Source organism: Leptonotus elevatus, chromosome 3, assembly GCF_054856555.1.
Source record: "Leptonotus elevatus isolate MCC_2025b chromosome 3, RoL_Lele_1.0, whole genome shotgun sequence".
Taxonomy (NCBI): domain Eukaryota; kingdom Metazoa; phylum Chordata; class Actinopteri; order Syngnathiformes; family Syngnathidae; genus Leptonotus; species Leptonotus elevatus.
In genome coordinates this window covers 7,385,801-7,393,897 of record NC_141241.1, presented here as the reverse complement: position 1 = coordinate 7,393,897, position 8,097 = coordinate 7,385,801, and positions in this window count along the sequence as shown.

Here is an 8,097-nt window from a genome sequence, read left to right as displayed (position 1 = left end):
GGTTGTGCCGAGGCTTCCGACACAAACCCCAAACTACATTACCAGGCCCACAGGGTCCGCGGGGGTGCGCTAAAAGCATCGCTGGCCACTCAATTCCGCTCCTTTCCCCGCCCCCTTGTCTCAGAGTGTTATTTCAGCTCTTTCTAATGTACTCCGGGGCGCCAAGCTGCACCAGTGACCTGGTCCAAATGAAGATATTGCATCTTTTCAACGCCTCCCCATGGAGAGGCGCCACTGCAAAAACACACAAGTAGCCCAACTTGCAGCCTCTCCAAGCCTTTTCAGAGGCAGCAAATTGCATAAGTGCATCTAGTTCTAATTGTGTCTAAAGCTAAAAAAAAAAAAAAAATTATGTTGCGTATCTTCGGGAAATATCAATGATGTACTATCTCAGCTCTCAAGATGTAGCAGGCCACGCCTAGTCAAGTGTCTGCTAGTCTCATGTGGGTGAGGGGAAAGGGAGGATTAAACAAAGCTCGCTGCAGTGTGAAGATTTATTCATGCATTGAATAGATGCTGTAATATGACTGCAGCAACCATATAGGTGACTAACCAAGATGGCAAATTGGTATAAGTCCACACACCTTCTAAATATTGTTGCTTAAAACATTTTTTTTGACCAAAGTCATTGCTAACAATAAAAGGCATGTTTTAAGGTCCTCACGTTAACATATGAGTATATTTTAGCAAACTAGTAACAGAACTGAACAGCCGTCATCAAGACCTTTAATTTGATATGTGACTTGTTGTGTGTTGTGACAAAATTGTTTTGGGACGTAACCATGGCTAACAGCAATTAGTGACCAGACATTTCTGTTGTTGGTTATTACAAGTTAACATCAAGAGCGTTTCCATAAAGCAAACCGATGTCAGAGGAGGATATTCACAGCGTAACAGCTTCACTATTATGATACTGCATTACGTGTGTGATACAGATAAGCTACTAAGAGAACGTGACAGTATTCAGAAGCGACATTACTAGCGACGCTACATTAACCAACATAGCTTCTGAATGTCTAATAATTCTTTCAAATTGTGAAAATGCAGTACATTATAACAAAGTCCGTTTGTTGTCAATTCTGACATCGGTATAGCAATTAGCAAGCTAGTTGCAACGACTCATTTACCGACAATTTAAAACATGGTTAATATTTACGTTGTGTGGAAAGAATTAAATAGCTACTTAAAAAAATAAAATCGCTAACAACCCATGACTGTCATTAGTATAAAAAATGTACATACATTCTTCTTTATACATTCCGTCATCTTGTTAGCAAGCATGTTTATGTTTTTTTTTTCATAGCTCTTCGTCACACATTAAGCATTGCAAACATGGTGGGCATTGGGTAAATTCAACTTTTGGGTTACTTCTCCCAAACGGCAGCTAAATCAGAACGTTTATATATGTGTGTCTGTAGTCTGAGAACACAAGACCTGGAGGTGCCAAATGTTTGACCAAAGTAACAGTAAAGTTACCCCCCCCCCCCTCACATACACAGATTTCGTGGATCTAAAAAAAAATTTTTTCTTTATTTTGGGGTGTAATTCCACTTTGATGCACTATGCGGCGGTGCAGTATCGTGTAGAATACTGTAAATTTGAAAGAAGAAGAGAAAACAGGAAATCAGCCATTTTGCTAAAGAGATTAGAAAGACATTGAATGTACGGGTTTTGTTTACTGTAAAAATAGAGTTTCGTACACTGTACGATTTTTTTGGTGGATTCAAACAGATTCATATATACTGTATAACAAATTTAGCTCAAATAAAATATAAAGTTTAGCATAAAAATCTGTGTCACTCATTTGGGGGGGGGGGGGCAAATGTCATACCTAATTATAATATATATTAAAATTGAAAGACCAACTATACTTTCAGAATCCAGTTCCAAGTCTCTTCATGGTATCTCTCTTCTTCATAACACTCGAGAGTCTCACATAGAACATCGTTTGGCAAAATGCCTCGCCAGCAGTTTGCAGGCAATTAAGAGAATAACAGCCCCTAGTTTTCCGGCGGCTCCCATATCAGCCACATCAGCGGTGACGTCGAGGGAAAAACAAGACGCTTACTGCGTGAGAAACGGTGCGTCCCAGCAGGCCAGCCTCCATAACTACCACCGCGTTCAGGCGGGATAAACCAGCGCGTCGCTAATTAGTCCTACCGAGGAACTTTTAAAGCGGCTGTGTGAACACGAGCTGCAATAAAGAGCTCTTCCGCTGGATTGTGATCAGTCCATTAGCTCGCCCAGAGAAGAACGCTTACATTTATTTCTTCCTTCTAATGTGTATGGAATGATCCTTAAAACACCCCACAAGAGATGAACACTATACTCATCACATTTTAACATGATAAATGATCACAGGGAGCTGGAGCCACTCCCAGCTGACTTTGGGGGAAAGGTGGACTACACTCTGCAGTGGTTGCCAGAAAATCGCGTTGTCACTGAGTGGGAAGTGAACACATCCTGCCTGCACCGGTCAGGCAAACGTAAGAAGCAGTTAGCATAACAGTACACTGTATGTCTACAGTAGTGTTCATTTGAGACAGTACTTAGTAGAAACAGCATAAATTATGATGTCTTTGTTAAACATAAACAAGAGGACTTCAGACATTTTACAACTTGCCTTAAATACATGTATAAATTATATGCTTAATGATGTTTACAGGAGGAGACTTGTGTATGTCTGCTCGCGAGATGGGAGGAGTAAGATGGCCGCCCTGTGGCTTCAACGGCTTGCATGGCTATCCATTGATATCTACAGATCAGTGTGGCTAACTTACTAGCTCGTAGCATGGGGCCATAGTAGCCACTTGATATACTGTCATTGTGGGTGTTTTCATCAAAAAGATGAGAGAAAAATGTATGTGAAATAGTTTTAGACCCGAAATGTTCAACTTTATCTGCTGACACAAAAAAAAAGAGTAAAAGGACTGTCCTGACTAAAACTAGACTAAAACGTTGACCGTTTTTGTTGACGAAAACTAGATGAATACAATTATGTTTTCTTGGGCTAAAATAAAGACTAAAATGCTAGATTTATTGTCTTCTAAAATTTAACTAAATAAAAAGGAGATAAGGACTAATTATGATAAAAACTAACAAGCGTGATCGAAACTACTAAAACTGAATTTTAAAACGTCTGATAAAATTAACACTAATGTACAGCGTATAAGGCATGAGGTTGTTTAGAAATGTATGTAAACATGAACTACATGAAAGCACTTTTACTTCATCATAGCCAAAAGCGAACAGTATGTCCCATTTAAGTGACTACCATGCTGTGGCCAAGAGTTACTAGCCGATGCATCCGACAGAGACGTTTGCTGCCTGCCCGTGTCCTTCTCACGGTGACACGGCAGCTGGTCCACGAGGGCTCGGTGGCATCATGTCAAGGCGGATAACGGCGTGATGAATAGAGGGTGGGCGGCTCCCGCTAACCCCCACCCCACTGGCTGTGAGCCGTCCCACCTGACTAATTTGCTCGACCTTGGACGGCGTAGGAGCGCTCAACTCCTCCGCTGCTCACTCCCCGCAGGCGTGCTCATTTGAGTAGCTTTGCGTTTGCTGACATGTTCAGCAGCATTGTACGAGAATGGACCTCTTTTTGGCCCATTAATGTGCTCTCAATGTTATTTTAAAAGAGCTCGGTCTTGCTCCTTGAGTTTTTATACCCTACAAATATTGAGTAGTTTGAGTCCTCTAAATGTGTTCTTCCTCTTGGACACTCTTGAGGACGGAGCGGCTGTGCCGCTTCTTCCCTTCAGACCTTCATGCTAATTAGCTGGACGTTAACGGCTGTCTCGGACATATGGCACATTACGATTAAATACTCATGTGCCACTTTGGTTCGCACTTGGACACGAAATGCCAAAACAAAAGACTTCTTTGTGGATACTGTACAATGGAACTGATGATGTAATATATTACATTAATTTCCACAGGTATGCTTAAATATTACAAATACAGTGTGATACACACAAAAAAAAACATTTGGAAAGCCACCAATTGTGCAAGTTGTCTCACTTAAAGGAAGTGAACGCCAGCTGATTGACAGGCGAGGATGAAAAACGTGGAGAAAAATGGAGTGAAATATGATAGTTGTCAGAGTTGACACAACAAACCATGACACAAATAGTTCATTGATGAGCTAATACACTCTTTGTCTCATTGCCTCGTTGTCTTGTCACTAAGCAACAACAGGCTGATGCGTATATTTTGGCACTTGCTTCTGTTGTTTACATTATTTAAAGGTCTTTTTTTAAATAACAGAATCTACATATAAAAGACTCCAGAGGGAATCTGTGCTGGTGGTTGAAAAATGGGGCTTAGGGACTGTTTAAAAATATAGGATGCATAATGTAAAGCCACACTGATGTCTCTCAAAATCCCACCACACGTGCAAGGGCTGCTTTACTCCTTGAGTGCTGCTTTACACAAGATTTGCTAGCATGCAACCATTGGACGGTCACATGTCAATCATTACAACAATGCTACTGACCGTCAAATAGAAAGCATGTCTGCAAAAGGTAGCAATTTTATATATCTGACTAGTATGTTTTAAATCTCGCTGACAAAGAAATATAATTTAGCTTTTTAATGCCCAAGCGTTGCATAGAAAGAACTTATATTTTTACCAAAATTGCTCTTTCTTCTGGGAGATTGCTTACATAATTTAATTGATTAATCTAATCATAATTAACAAGTTAAATAATGTAAATACTTAATGAATCATTTTGTTATGATTATTTATATTAATAAATGTTAAATTCCTATTCATATTTTAATATTTGTTGAGAATGTGAAAAGGTCCAATTTAATTCATTAGATTATTAATTATTTCCGTACCATTTCATCTTGTCATATTTTCATGATTATTATTACTACTGTATTTCAGGTGTTTGACTTTGTGGTAATGTAGAGACCGTTAAATTGTTTGAACACTGTTTAATTAATTCGTATACTACCATTGTAAGGGGGAAGTCAAGTCAAATATTGACTTTACAGTAATAGGTTCTATGCATCACCACTAGTCTAAACATGCTATCCTGATTAATATTGAATTTGTGGAATATGAATTAAATCCACTCATTTGTATCCATTTCAGGGGGCGGCCATTTTGCACTGACATGGGAAAAAAACGGGTGGATTTTGCTGCTTAATTCATATTCCACAAACTTATTATGTTTCAGAATATCATGTTTAGACAAGTGGGGGCGGATAGAACAATATTTCGACTTGAATTCCCCTTTAATAATAGTTTAAGTAATTATTTGATTGCGTAAAAAAGTAATAAACACACAATTGACAGGCGCGTGAAATGTTTTCATTTCATTGTGTTGCTAGGCAGCTAATGGCAGATGCTAACTAGCGTTTTGTTCAAGGCTAGCATCACAGCCGAAAAGGCATCATTTGTCTTCCACTTCAAGATGAAGCGACCCCCAAATGTTTTCCTAAAGGTTATCTAGAGCGTGACTCGGGTCCATTTGGATGTTTGCGTGTTCTTATTTGTCATTCCAGTTCACCTCTTTGGCATTTTCATGTTCTCCTCCTCCCAGAGTGCTTGTTTATCTTCTTTTCCTCTGTTGATAAGGAGGTGGCCAAAGACAAGTGCACTTGAAGATGAAAAATATTCAAGACTGTAAGCAGATAAACATTGGTTAAAAAATACATTATTGATAATAATAATAATAATAATAATGATAATAATAATAATAATAATAATAATTTCACTACATTATTTTAATGAGAATGTACCTGTATAGCCAGATCAGATGTAATAATAGATTAGATCGATCAGATAAATAAGACTATAATATATTACAGTACAGGTTAGGGGTATAATAAAAAACTGAATTTGACCCCACAACCCTTGAACTGTGAGGCTACTGTGCTAACCAGTCAACCACCATGTGCTGAAGAGAAAACTTGTAAAGGAATCGGTCACACCATACAGGACCAGTTAGTATAATATTAAACTCAAGAGACTATAATTCTTTGGCGGCAGAATACCTTTCTTAAGTAAATTTATTATGTTTCAGTAACAAGATCTACTTATGTGTTTTAAGGACAATGTGCATGAAAAGCTCTTGAATTGATTGCAACAGGAGGCGAAACACTCACACTTGATTAACTTCTTGTTGGTCCAAAGCCGCTCAGACTGAGAGAATAAGAGAGCCGTGTGCTTGACTATCAGCAGCAGCGAGGTTAAGCGGCTCTGCGCAAATTAAAATAAACGTATTGTTTGGGGGGAAAGTAGGTCACACACTACAGATAAACTTCACTGTATCTCCGATTGTATTTTTTTTAGCACTTTTATATATGTATATATATATATATATATATATACAGTATATATATTGGAAAATAGTAAATAACAGTATGCTGATCAAATTTCTCGTGACTGAACAAACGCCCTGGGACAAAGATTGAGTTGATCGTGAACTCTGGGAAATCATATTGATAACTAAACTGCAAATGAAAAATGATTTTAATCTGGAATTTAGTTGATCCAAAATTACACACACACACATGACTGTAAAGCCAGATTAATGCAGGGACGGGTATTACGGCACACAAACACGCACACACCTCCCATAATGGTGTACACAGATGAAAACAAGTCTATTGGCCTATTTTTGTCTTCTTTGAGAAGTTGAACAAAGATCTGTGGAAAATCTTCTGTCCAAAGAGAAATAATGTGACACATAAAGTATCACGTAATTGTGTTAGCACAGTGACAGGAGATGGAAGAAAATAAAAATTATATTTGGTGAGATGCCTAATTGAACGTCAGCTTTGATGTTCGAACCGTCGGGAAGTGGAATTTCACGCTTCAAATTTTCATGCGGCGCCGTCACCCTGCCACGCTCCCTTTTCACGCTATTAAATGGTTTTCATTAAAAAGTTTTTTTTTTTAGTGGGAGGAAAACAGGCCGTGGTCATCTCGACACATTTTTTTTAATGGCAGCTCAATGTTTACTAGCAAGAACATAAAACAAAATGATTGAAATATAGTGTAGGACACCAAAGGATGTTTTCATACTTGATAAATACAATTGAGAATCAAAGATTTTTTAAGTTTAAGAAATGTCCTTCATATACAATATATATGATATATATATTTCACCCATAAATATTACCAAATTTTTCATAATCTATACATCATTGGATAGTATTTTTAAAGCCCTTTCAGAAAACAATAAATCAATTAAATTACATTGACCCAAGTGATGTTTTGTGCTGATGAATCACATTTTTTGCAGTACTGCCAGCACAAGCAATTCGAAGAACATCAAAAATAATAAACACAAATAACTGTGAGTTGAGCTGACATGGAGCACATTGGCGAGTTAGCAGGCAAACATTTTTGAATCATCTTTAAGTGGAGTACAACAACATCCGCACAGCAAATCAAAGGGAGAGTTAATGGAACTCTTCAACCCTCAGCGGCGCTCAGAATGAAATGAAAATGATTTGCTTCACTGCAAGTTTTCATTGAGTCCAGCTCTGCATTGCGTCCCTCAGCTAAAAAGACACAGGGGGGAGTGGGAGGGAAATAAATAAGTTCCAGCAATTACAAGTTGGTTTGCGTTTCCATTTTCTTCCTATTTGTCAGCTTAGCCCGAAGGATTTAATTAAGTAAATGCTATAAAGTTAAATGACATTAGTTCCTGTAGCACTTTTAGAGCGACTTAGGAGAGCAATTTTTTACTTAGCTCTATTTCACACCCGTGGAGGGAAAAAAAAAAACACTAGGCTGGTGCACCAGGGAATAACACTCAATCCATTTACTAACTGAGTGTAATGTGGAATTTCATACATCCAGATGATTGACGAATCATTGGCGTGGAAAGGACTGTTGATTAATAATGTCTAGAAGCAAAATGGAGTGCACTACTTGACTGTAACCTGCAGAGGTGTTGTTGATTCAGTTTGCCATAAAAGAACTGTGTACATTGTTTTTATGATATACAACGTAAATTAAAATATACCGCTTAACAGTTCGGGGGTCTCTGTTGTCATATTTGGCCAAAAATTATTTGAAATGTGGACTCGTCAGACCACAGCACACTCTTCCACTTTGCGTCAGTCTATCCC